General features: G+C 41.5%; 1 long non-coding RNA gene across 3 annotated transcripts in view; it reads right to left on the minus strand.

The window, feature by feature from the left end:
* Positions 1–9,907, minus strand: part of LOC115299922 — a 32,061-nt gene extending 22,154 nt beyond the window's left edge. For 2 of the 3 annotated variants that reach the window (XR_003912414.1, XR_003912415.1), the window contains exons 1-3: positions 9,784–9,907; positions 6,713–6,780; positions 6,463–6,557 (exon numbers count right to left, since the gene is read on the minus strand). This is a non-coding gene — a long non-coding RNA (uncharacterized LOC115299922). Of the gene's footprint in view, positions 1–6,309; positions 6,558–6,712; positions 6,781–9,783 lie in introns of those variants that run through there. The other variant, XR_003912413.1, reaches the window with a different exon arrangement.
* Positions 9,908–11,037: the final 1,130 nt, after the last annotated feature.

Raw genomic sequence — 11,037 nt, forward strand, 5'->3', positions numbered from 1 at the left:
ATCACTCATTTATGTAGCAAATATTTATCAATTATTTACACATTCCTGGACCTGGATATAAAACTGAGAGCAAGAAAGATATAGTCCCTGCCCTCCAGGAGTTTATAAGTGCAAAGACCTTAGGCAGGAGAAACTGGGCCTCTCAGAGGAGGACAAGAGTCCAGGTGGCTGGAGGACAGGGAGTAAGGAGATGTCAACGAAGGGACACAAAGGAGTAGCATGATCTGATTTATATTTCTAAAGTATCCCTTTAACAGCTTTGTCAAAGGGATTGTAAAGAAGCAAGAGTTTAAGGATACCAGTTAGAAGACTACTGCTGTAAGTCAGCCAAGAAAGCACGTTAGCTTAGACTGAAAAGAGATGGAGAATAAAAGGAATGTGACATCTGTCTATGGGATAGAATAAATTATACCTGCTAATAGATGGGATGTGATGGAGGATGAAAGAGAGGGAAGAGATAAGATGACACCCAGATATCTATTTATCTGTTTTGAGTAACTCAATGGCTAAAGGCACCATTTACTGAGATGGAGAGACTGCTGGAGGGTTACATCAGAATAGGGAAAATGACAAATTTAGTTTTGAACAAGTTAAGTTTGAGGTGCATATGTGACATCTAAGCATAATGTCAGGTTGTTGTTGTTGTTGTTGTGTGTGTGTGTCAAACAGATGGCATATGAAATAAATGGCCTCAATTAAGAAGAGTGTAGAGTGAAAGAAGAGACCCAGGATGAGCCTTTGGGAACTTCAACATGGAGAGGATAGATAGACGTGAAGAAAAGAAAACCTGAGAAGAAACGGTCAGAGACTATAGAAGGAGTGTGGTACCAAGGAGTCCAAAGAAGAGAATGTTTCAATGTTGATCAGGGTGCCTACGTGCTTTATTTGGTTGAGCATCTGACTCTTGATTTCAGTTCAGGTCATGATCCCAGGGTTGTGGGTTCAAACCCCACATTGGGCTCAATGCTGAGTGTGGAGCCTGCTTAAGATTATCTCTCTCCACCTCTTCCCCCCCCCCCCAAATAAAATAAAACATTTAAAAAAAAGAACGAAAGGTGATCAATGATGTCAATGCAACTGAGGTCAAACAAGCTATCCTTTAAAAATGTCTTTTAAATGTGGACATATGGAGGTCATTGGTGGCCTTAGCCAAGAGCAGTTTCAGGAAGTACTGTGTGGAGGTCAGAGGAAATGAAGGGGACACTTTAAAATGAGGAATAAGACAAAGATGCCTGCTCATACTATATCAGTTCACTATTGTATTGTAGTTCATAGTCAGTGAAACAATACAAGAAAAATAAGTAGAAAGTATAAGAATTTTAAAGGAAAAAATAAATTAGTCATTATTTGCAAGACATGATTGCTTATATGGACAATTGAAAATAATTTACTAATTACTGAAATGAAGAAAATTTAGCAAGGTAGCTGAATATAAAATCAATATACAAAAGTCTTGTTTCTACTCAATACAAATATAAATAATAATTTTTGTTTTGAAATTAACATCTGTAAAAGCAACAATAACAACAACAATGCCAAACAGAAGGTTTCCAAACATGTGTAAGAAATTTGTGAAAAAAAATAAAAATTTACTTAAAAGACAGCAAAAAAGATCCAAATGAATGGATAGATGTTAATGATGAATAATTCAATATCAGAAAGATATCAGTTTTCCTAAGGGATACTTGTCTACCTTTGAAGAAAATTAAAAATAAAATAAAATGGAAAGAGATACAGGTAGATCAGGCATAGATCAGGCTTATATGTAGATTCCATGTGATCACAATCATCTTCATTTTTACAAGCTGTTCCCGCTATTTAGAATCTTCTTCTACCTTATATGTTTGACAAATTTCTACTTATCCTTCAAAACCCTTGGCAGACCTGATCACCCCTACTTTACTCAGCCTACACAAACAGAATCATTAATTATCTCTTATGGGCTGCTTTTGAATCTTCTTGTTGCTTCAATTCTTGTTTTGGACACAGTGCATTCTAATTATGTATTTAAACGTCTACCTGAAGCTAGACTTTTTTTTTAATCGTTTTTATTTATTTTTGAGAGACAGAGACAGTGCGAGCAGGGGAGGGTCAGAGAGAAAGGGAGACACAGAATCCAAAGCAGGCTCCAGGCTCTGAGCTAGCTGTCAGCACAGAGCCCGATGCGGGGCTCGAACCCACAAACCATGAGATCACGACCCGAGCTGAAGCTGGACGCTTAACCAACTGAGCCACCCAGGCACCCCCTGAAGCTAGACTTTAAGGAGCAGAGCTCATGTCTTGGGTGATGAGCAGTAGGTCAGTTATGGAGTTTCAGAAAGGCGTGAATGAGTTCTCAATAAATACTTTTGGATAATAGAGTGCTCAGAGTTACCCAAGCCCACAGTGGGGATCCTGAGCAAATTATTTATTCTCTCCCTGTTCTTTCACTATCCTGAGCCTGAGAATCCGAGGGTCTGGATGTCAAGAACTCAGGCATCAAAGTATTCCCAGGGTTTGAAGTCATAGGATATCTTGCTCCAAAGTGCCTTTTTAATACCAAAGAGACTGTGCGGAGAATGATCATCTTCTTCCCCAAAGGCTCCCTGGCCCTCACAGATGACACCTTCTTGATGGGACTGACCAAGGCACTGTTCACAGATTGTTAACTCTGTAAAAGAGAGGTTAGGGCTTGAGGGAACTTAGAGCCAGAATCCCAGGAACTGCTGTCAGATTAGCATAAATCAGAAATGCAAGAAAAAAATCTCCAAGGTAGCAGCATTAAGCAGATGATGGAATATGATTTACTTGACAAAGAAGTTTAATTTCCAGCTAAGTTTTCAGCAAACCCATGTATTTTATCAAGGCAGAGATACCTGCATACCTTCTAGTGTTTTTGCCGTATAAGTTCTGTATTTATATAATGGCCTTGACTTCCACATTTGAGGGTAGCTTACAATCTCTGTGAGGACAAGATATGATTTATAAAATTATGCATTTATACAGAGTTTTGCATATAATAGAACCCACTGAAGACAAATTGATGAATGAAATGAGAGAAGCAGAAGATACCTATAAGGATTAAAAAGCTTACGCTTAAGTTAGTGGGGAGAAGGTTCTCCCAGGCATTTTTCATAGCATTTTCTGAATGTATACTGAAAATCTAAATGTATAATGGGCATTTTGCCTTAAAATGACCCTAATGAGGATCTTTCTGCACTGGTTTTCAAGGGTTGGGACACAGTTGATAATGAGATGCTGAGCAGGACTGCTCTCCAGAGGAACAACAAGATCTGTGTTTATAAAGTGAATAATTCACTGGGCGTCAACATGTGCCAGGTTATTGTTCCAGGCATTGGAAGTGAACCATAGATAAGTCTTTAAGGGAACTACAATCTGATTGTGGAAATAAACATACACAAAGATAAAACCAGAAATGGATTAAAAAGGAAAAAGTGCTGAGTGAGAGCTGAGCCTGTCATAGGTTTCCAAAATGGCCCTGTATTTGGAAATATTGAAGAAGGGTCTAACTGGAGGGAAAGGAGAAGAACAGACAGAGCGGCCACCATTTTGTTTTACCTTGTTGGTAGTCCTTGTTAAATTTTTATCAAATACATGGGTGTGGCTAAAAATAGTAAGTAGAGGTTCACAGTGAGATGAAAACCATGCTGTCCACTTCTGTTGACTCTCCCTTGGGACAACCACATTTAACTCTTCCAGCTGTTTGTTCTGGCTCAGATCTTAAGTTCCTTCGATAAATATGCGTGCCTTCATTTCTTTTCCGTTGGCCATAGACAGCATCTTTCAATTCCTCATTGTTATGGCCCACATTGTTTTTCTCCCGAATTAATATATTGAAGCCCTCATGCTCAGTGTGACTGTATTTGAAGACAGGGCTTTTAAGGAGATAATTGGGTTTGAGTGAGGTAATGACAGTGGCCCTAATCCAATATGACTGACATCCTGATAAGAAGAGGAAGAGACATCAAGAGTGCATGTGCCCAGAGAGAAAGGCCAGTGTGAACACGGCAAGAAGATGGCCATCTGCATGGGCAGACAAAGACTCACCAAAAACCAATGCTTCCACCACTTTGGTTTTGGACTTCCAGTCTCCAGAACTCCAGAATTGTGAGAAATAAATTTCTGTGGCTTAAACCATCCATGTTATGGTATTTGGTTATGGCAACCCACGCAGATGAATATACCTACTTTACAAGATTAGGATCTTCTATCTGCCTTATAATAATCATATTTTTATTTTTCATGATGTCTTTCTGTGTCCTGATTGTCCCTTTCTCATTTGGTCTTGATCTTCCCTGCAATATGTTCTTAAATGAGGATAATCATTATTCTGATACCACTGAAAACTTCTTTAATGTTTGTTCTTTCTCCAGCTATTTTCTCTGAAAAGCCTGTTTTCTACTTGTTTATTTTTCATGTCTCTCTAGCCTATTAGATAACTTCTGCAAATGTCCAGAGACCCTTAATCCTATACAGGAGAGACTATTGTGTTGTGTCTAAAAACAACGTACAACCTTAATTAAAAGTATTTTATACTAAAAACAAACAAACAAACAAAACTAACCATTATCTACCCTTTCAGTGTGAATCACCATCATGGATCACAGATTACAATGACAAATATAATAATAATGAAAAGTCTTGAAATATCACAAGAATTACCAAAATGTGACACAGACACAAATTAAGAAAATGCTATCGGAAAAATGGCTCCGATAGACAAACTCGACACAGGTTTGCAACAGACCTTCACTTTGTAAAAACAATCTCTGCAAAGTGCACTAAAGTGAAGTACAGTAACATGAGGTAAGCCTGTATAGAACGGTCTCCAAAACTTTAATGAGAAAGCAACAATTGCATTTTTTTTAATGGACAAAAGATTTGAACAGACACTTCATCAAAGAAAGATGTATAGATGGTAAATGAGCACATGAAAAGATACTCAACATCCTTAGTCATAAAAAGAAAGCAAATTAAAATCACAGTGAGATATTCAGAATGTCTACAATGGAAAGTCAGAATATAGTATGTGCAGGCAAGGACACAGGGTATTGGGACCCTCATATACTGCTGGTGGGGATGGGAAGTGGTACAACCACTTTGGAAGCATATTAAAGAGGTAACTGTAACCTACTGTATGATCTGGCCATTCCACTCCTAGGTATGTGCCCTAGAGAAAGTCCATACAAACACTTATACTTGAATGTTCATAGCAACTTTCTTTGTAATAACCTGAAATAACCCCAAAGTGGAAACAACCTTAGCATATTCCTAAGATATAATACTCTTCAACAGTAAAAAGAAATAAACTATTGTGATGCTCAACAATATGGATAAATGTTTAAATAATTATGGTGAGTGTAAGAAGCCAGATAGAAAAGGGTACATGCTATGTGATTACATTCATAGAAAATTCTAGAAATGCAGAATAACCTCTACTGAAATAAAGTAGATCAGTGTTTTGAGGGGATTGGATAGGTAGGGTGGCAGGATGGTAGGTTGAAGACAGGATGGGACACGGGAGATGGACATGGAGCCAGGATGAGGTAGGTACAGGGTACCCTCGGCACAGTGAGTATTCTCAAAGATGGAGGCGGGGAAGTCCAGAGAGGGTCCAATGAGAGCCCATGCCCTGTGCTCACCCCAGCAGGAGTTCACTGAGGGGGAAAGGCATGGGACTCAGACATCTTGGCAGCAGTAGAACCCCATGGTGAAGGAAAAGAGGCACTCTACATTATTGATTGTCCTCTGTGTGCTAGATATCTTGCAGGCACTTCAGAGCGAGCCTGGGGGCAGCCATTATGGCCTCTGTTTTTATTGATGAGGAGATGGGAGGCTCAGAAGCAAGGAAGTACGTTTGAACAATTCTGGCTCACATGACCCAAATTCATGGCCTTTGCTCTAGAGGTAGCAGATGAGGTGTGGTTGGCTGCAACAGGGAATAAGCAGAAAGATAATGGGGTTCAGTGCTTATGTCAGGCTGCTGGGTCTGCTGGCCAAGTGGAGGTAGGTATGGGAGGCATAATGGTGATGAGAAGAGAAACCATGACAATGAACTCAGGTGCTGTCAGGCCTGGCTTACTAGGTTTATTCTAGGGAAGCTAGATAAGGAACTAGGGCAAGCAGGGTGAGGCAAGCAAAGATGAAGAGGACTTGTCCATCACATGATGGAGCTGAAACCCTGGGTCCAACTTTCCTCTTCCCTGCTTGGCACATACAACCTAAAAGGACACCACTGAATGAACAGAAGACAGCAACATATAGAGAAGCCTGTCAATGGAGATCTGCTGATGTAATGAATTGCTAGAGTCAGCACTAATTTTTTTATTGCCCTTCTCAATGATTTGTTTGTTGCTCTGTTTTGGCAAGTCCTTTTTTTTCTTGTGGGAAAACTGAGCGACTGTGCCATAGGTCAGTGGCTTCCAAGACCACTTTGGGCCCAAGGACAAGGCCTTCCTTTACCTGTTCCCTGGGCCCTCTGTTGGGTGGGGCCACGGAGGAGGCTTGGTTTCTGCAACATCCTTGTATCTCAGCATTAAGCTGGACTCTTACTGCTCCTAGAAAATAGAATATTCTTCCCAGTTCAAGGCCATGGGGAAGCAGCACAATCTATCTTCTCACTTCAGACCATGCCAGACTTTGCAGATGTTCCCTTAGCTTGACGCTTGTTCTCCTCTTCTGCACACTGTCTCCCTGCTCCCAGTTACCTTACCTTTGTTGAGCATCTGTATAACCTCTCTTGGCCCTTGAATTCAAGGCATGTCAGGAATGATTGGTACCCTGCAAAGAGAATGATGAGAGTTTAAGGAAGGGACTAAATACAGAGGTCTTGCCAGTGTCACAGGTAATACCGAGGGACTAGCAAAAGCAACGGCTGTTACCACCCTTAGGCCTGAAGGGGCAAGAAAAAGGAAAGGTGTTGTCTGAGCCTGAGGATGCTGCAGCCATGGACATGGGACTGGCTCACGGGACCTGTGACTGTAGAGAAAAACGTAGCATTGCCAGAATCACACCAAAACCGGTGGGGAACCTTAGCATCTGTGGCATTGAAGCTCTTTCCTCTTTTTCTACTCCCCCATCTGCTGCTGGTGCCTCCCGTCAGCTGAGCTTAAAGGGAAAAAGGGGGGCTAAGGAACCAAGAATTGTGGTCCATTGAGATCAGTTTCCCAGGGCACAGAGACAGGCAGGAGAGTGAAGAAGGATCTGGAGCAGGTGACAAGTGAAAAGTCATACACACAATCTTCACCTCAACTCTGTAAGTTGAAGTCAGCAGGCACCATTATTCCCATTTTTTAGATGAGAAAAACTGAAGCCCAGAAACGGTTCACAGGAACCCACAGAGGGGCAGGAGTGGGGCAGATCTATATACCAGGTCTCTCACTGCTGGGTCAAGTGCTCTTTAATTTTCTGTCATCTAGGCCCAAGATGCCTGGCTGAACACTGTCCAGCTCCTGCGTCCACACTGCAGCCCTCTTGGCCCCCAGTCTGTCAGTCATTCCTCACGCCCTAATAAGCACATACCAGTTCCAGGCTCTGGGGTTAAAAAGCCGATCTGAGTTTTGTTATCATGTGGCTTAGGACTATTTCATGCCTTATCTTCTGTCCTCAAAGCTCTCTCGCCTTGTCTCCAGTTCTTCCTTATCCCCATTCTCAGCTATTGACCTTGCTTCCTGTTGTATTGAACAAATGGAAGTCTCTAGAACAAACTCTGTCCTCACCTCACGACCAAGTTTCCAACATTCTTGGGTCAGGACCTTTCCCCTCCTCCTTCTGTTAGAATGGAAGATGTGTCTCTTCTCCTAATCTGAGACCAGTCTTACCATTTAGGCTGAGCTATGGCATTTTGTAGATTAGGTGGATTAAGTACGTTTTTGACTTAAGATATTTTCAACTTAGGGTGGGTTTTAATTTCATCTAGATTTTCAAATGTATTAGCATAGGATTTTTACAATGTTCTTATGTCAGTGAGCCTGGACTGCTAGAGCAAAATAGCTTGGGTGTTTAAGCTTGGGTAGTTTAAGCAAAAAACATGTCTTTCTTACAGTTCTGGAGGCTAAAAAGTCCAGGATCAAGGTCCCTGCAGATTCAGTTCTTGGTTCTTGGTGAGGGCCCTCTTTGTGGCTTGTAGACAGCTTCCTTCTCACTGCACAATCCCCTGGCTTCTCCTAGTGTAAGCGTTAGGAGAGAGCAAGGCCTCTTCTCAGAAGGGCCCTCTTCCATCATGGGGACTCCACCCTTGTGACGTCATCTAACGCAAATCACCTCCTGAAGACCTCACCTCCAACTACCATCACGTTAGGGATCAGTACTTCCATGTACGGATTTAGAGGGATACTCAAACATTCGGTCTGTAACAGGACCTTAATGTTTCTCTTACATCTATATTTTTCTGTATTTTATTTATTTATACTTTATCTTTTTTGTCTCAGTCTGTCTTGACAAAGACCTAGCTTATTAATCTTCTGAAAGAACCAGGTTTCAGTCTTACTAATCTTTGTGACTACTGTTTTCACTCGTTATTTCACTGACTTCTGCTCTGGCTTTTATTATTTCCTACTACTTTATGTCTTCTTGGTTTTCTCTCTTGCTTCTTTGCAGATCTTTTGAGTTAGTGGCTTACCTACTTGTTTTCAGCCTTTCCGATATCCTGTAAACATATTTGTAAAGTTCACACTCACCTTTATAATCCACCATGTCTTCATGGTCATTTGGTTCTAGTTATATTTTGATTTCTCTTATGCTTTAGTTTATAACCCAAGTGATGCTATTTAGTTTCAGACATATATGTTTTTAAAAATTAAATCCTTTCATTATTAATTTCTAATTTTCTTTCATATGTTAGTGAACATTGCATGATGTCGATTCTTGCAGCTAATTGAAGCTTCTTTAATGATTTAGTGCAGGGACAGTTTTGCGCATGCTCCATACTAAAAAAAAAAAATGTACACACCAACAAAAGAACATATGTATATGTGTCTTTATTTATTATATTTCAGATGTTCTATATCCTGTGCATTTTATAATAGTTATCTGTACTATCAGTTTCTGAGAAGGATGGGTTAAAAGTGTCCAACTACAAGTATTGGTTTATCCATTTCTCCCTGCAGTTCTGGTAGTTGCTGCATTTTGTATTTTCAGGGCATATTTTTAGGTGATTCTCACACACCACATACTCGATACCTGTCCTGCTGGCCCGCTCTTGCCCAGGAGACCCAGAGGGTATATCCACATACCTCGCCCTCTTTATCATGGCCTTCCAGGGCTGTGCCATCTGGTTTCTGCCTTTGTCTCCAGCCCCTTGTCCTGACACTCAAATCCTCACCTCCTCCACTCTAGCCACACAGACATTTTGACAGCTCCTGGAAATTTTAAGGTCCCTCCCACCCCAGCCCCAGCACCTGAATTTTCTATGCCTGGCAAGCTGCTGTCCAGGCTCATGGCTTCGCCGGTCCCCCTGGTCCTCCAGAATTCAGCTTAAATGTCACTTGTTCAGAGACGCCTTCTGGGATCAACCATTGCCTATTACAGCACCCACTCTTTCTCCATTATATTAATCACACACCACAATTCTTGATTTTATGTTTCATTTTCAGTGATCTATTTCTGCCCCAGAATGTAACCTTTTTAAGAACACGGATTTTCATCTCTTTTGTCCACTGCTGTGTCCCCAGTGCCAAGAGCAGTGCTGGCACATGGCAGGCAGTCCATAAAAATTGCCAAATAAATGGGGTGAATGACCATTGAATGAATGAAAGGTTAAGGTTAAGGGTCACTAAAACTTACCATGCTAGGAATCTCGCTAGGCGCTATCTGTACGTTTCACCCTTGTTGCCCTTCATAGTAACTCTAGAAAAATTCAGGAAACTTCTACAGCACACAGCCAGCCAAGACACAGAACCTGTTGGAGCATGATGGGGTGGGGCCTCTTGATGCATCATAAAAGAGAACGTGGCCTTGACAACAGGAAGCGGAAAGAGCTGATGAACTTGGCCCAGAAAGCCTCAGAAGAGAGAGCTGTGCTGTGCCCATGGCAAAGGTCTCACCAGCAGGGAAAGCAAGTTTATTGGAAGATGAAGGCTTCACTGACACTGGGTATCCCTTCTGCTTTCATAGTTCTCTCACCTTCCAGAGGGTGAGGGGTGGAGACTCACATCTTCAACGGAGGTTAGAGGTCAAAGACGACAGTTCAAGAGTACAGAAGACCCAGGTTTGAATTCTGGGTTCCTGGCTGTTCTCAGGAGGGTCTCTACTCACTTACAGCCCCCCAGCAAGTTCTTTATTTCTCTAAGCTTGTGTTCTTCACTGTGAAACAGGGATAATTCTATCTGCCCAACCTAAATATCAGGGTTGTGGTGGGTCCGCAAGAAGGGGGTGTGTGTGAAAGAACCAGAATTGGTGGCAGATTGCAGTGGATTCTCCGTATGTATTCAGCTCAGACACTCAAGTTTAAGAGGCACGGCACGGGTTTTGGATGCTGTTTGGTGAAAATATCAGCTTGATTATGGAGCTTTGGGGATTTTTATTGATTTGGGGCCATCTGCTGCCTTCTCACTGGCGTGGATTTGGCTCTTCTCCACTACACCGAGTAAGGACCTCTTTGAATGATTATCATGTTTGAAGGATTTTTTATTTAATGAAGTACAAGTTGACCTGGGACTTAGCTGTTAATGTTTCCAATTTTTTCCAATTGCTGTAAGAATTTTATAAGCAGTTTCACACTTATAATAATATTCCATCTCTCTTTCTAAAAGAGCAGCCCCATATCCGATTCAAGCTTTGTGTTCATCTAGTCTCCATAAGGAGAAAAGGAGGGAGAGAAAGAGAGAGAGACAGAGAAAAGGAGAGAGGGAGAGCGAAGATATGATTGAGTCTTTGTGGAACTCCTGCGAGTAAGTGAAATTCCATTCATATCAGGTTGATTCCAAGCAAATTCTTAGGCTGTGCACAAGACAAGGGAGACACACAGGAGCTGTTTGTGCTGGTTCTCTGAGTGAATGCATTTGGAAGTCAGTTTGTTTTGGGGTTTGGGAGCGTGTT

The sequence above is a fragment of the Suricata suricatta genome, chromosome 8 (genome assembly GCF_006229205.1).
Source record: "Suricata suricatta isolate VVHF042 chromosome 8, meerkat_22Aug2017_6uvM2_HiC, whole genome shotgun sequence".
Taxonomy (NCBI): Eukaryota; Metazoa; Chordata; class Mammalia; order Carnivora; family Herpestidae; genus Suricata; species Suricata suricatta.